Source organism: Pundamilia nyererei, unplaced genomic scaffold, assembly GCF_000239375.1.
Source record: "Pundamilia nyererei isolate P.nyererei 1_Seehausen unplaced genomic scaffold, PunNye1.0 scaffold00114, whole genome shotgun sequence".
Classification (NCBI taxonomy): Eukaryota; Metazoa; Chordata; class Actinopteri; order Cichliformes; family Cichlidae; genus Pundamilia; species Pundamilia nyererei.
Window position 1 is genome coordinate 115,136 of NW_005187515.1, and position 1,338 is coordinate 116,473.

At 38.0% G+C, this 1,338-nt stretch overlaps 1 protein-coding gene across 1 annotated transcript in view; it reads right to left on the bottom strand.

Moving 5' to 3' along the window:
• LOC106456330 (uncharacterized) overlaps positions 1–1,338 on the bottom strand; it is a 29,648-nt gene that overhangs the window by 26,625 nt on the left and 1,685 nt on the right. The gene's annotated exons all lie outside the window — the stretch shown is intronic.

Below are 1,338 nucleotides of genomic sequence, written 5' to 3' on the forward strand. Positions count from 1 at the left end.
AGCTGCCTGATCCAGCCATGCCTGAGTCTGCTGACCGTGAAGAAGCAGCAGTAGGACACACAGCTAAAAAAACAAAAGATCACTGGCAAGCTTCTTCCAGGAGAGAAGAAGCTTGCCTCCCACAGAGGGGGGCAATCGAAAATGGATTTTCTAGCTACCTGTTGTCAGTTTGTGTAGAGAGTGGTGCTGACCCTCTCAAATGGTGGCAGGAACATGAAGTTGCCTATCCAGCACTGAGCCTCCTGGCCAAGAAAGACCTTTGTGTGCCAGCAACTAGCTCCCCTTCTGAAAGGATTTTTAGTTGCTGTGGAAACATTGTAACCTGCCACAGGGCATCCTTGAAGCCTGATACTGTTGACAGATTAGGTTTCCTGGCACAAAATCTGTAAGCTGTGCAGTAGTTGGCCTTGCCAATTGTTTGTGTTCTTTCTATATTTTTATTGTTATTGAAGATTTGCACAAAGACCCACTGACCAAAGAATGGAATTTTGTTAATTTCGTTCAATCTGTTTACAGGTTTTGTGTTTTTTTGCACAAAGTACCAGGTGATTGTTCAGGAATACACACAAAGAAGCACTTTAGAAAACTTTACTTCAGTGTAAGCACTTTTTAAAGAGCAAGTTGCCCTTGTTATTTTTTTATCTGCATCTTTTTAGTTTACATTTTACATTTAGTTTACAATTTTTAGCTTTTTGTTATGCATGAAAAGAAAAAAATGAGCATTATTATTTAATAAATGCTGACAATTTATTTTTGACTATTTTTTCATGTACATCTACAGTTGTATGTTAATAAAAGTGCCTGTGTGACATCTGGGACAAGTACCTTTGACCAAGAACTCTCTTTTTGTTCTTACTTTATGGGATTAAAAAAATATCGAGATCTATATCTTATGTCGCCATCCAGCTAAAAAATATCGAGATATGAATTTTGGTGGCCCAGTCCTAATATACACCATGAACATTACAAAGTAGTCATGGATAACTTGATGAACGTTGAAAGAAACATCCATCTTCATTCTACGTGGGTCAATTTGTTTTTCCATATATCTGATGCAGACTTAAAGGATGCATCTGATGACATTTTATGGGAAGTTTTATGGAAGTCAGCAGCAGTGAGTGAAATGCACATTACATAACTGTTGTTACTTGAAGAGGCTGTAATCATGATGATGCAGTATATTTCAAGGCAAACAATTGTTTCACTTTTTATGCTCAGCAGAGAACATAAATTTGAATATGTCTGTGAAGGTTCTCAGTCATCCAGGTCATCGTAGTCAAAGGAGCTTGCAAAGAAAAGCGTCTGGACTTCTTTAAGTTGCTTGAAGACGTTTCACCT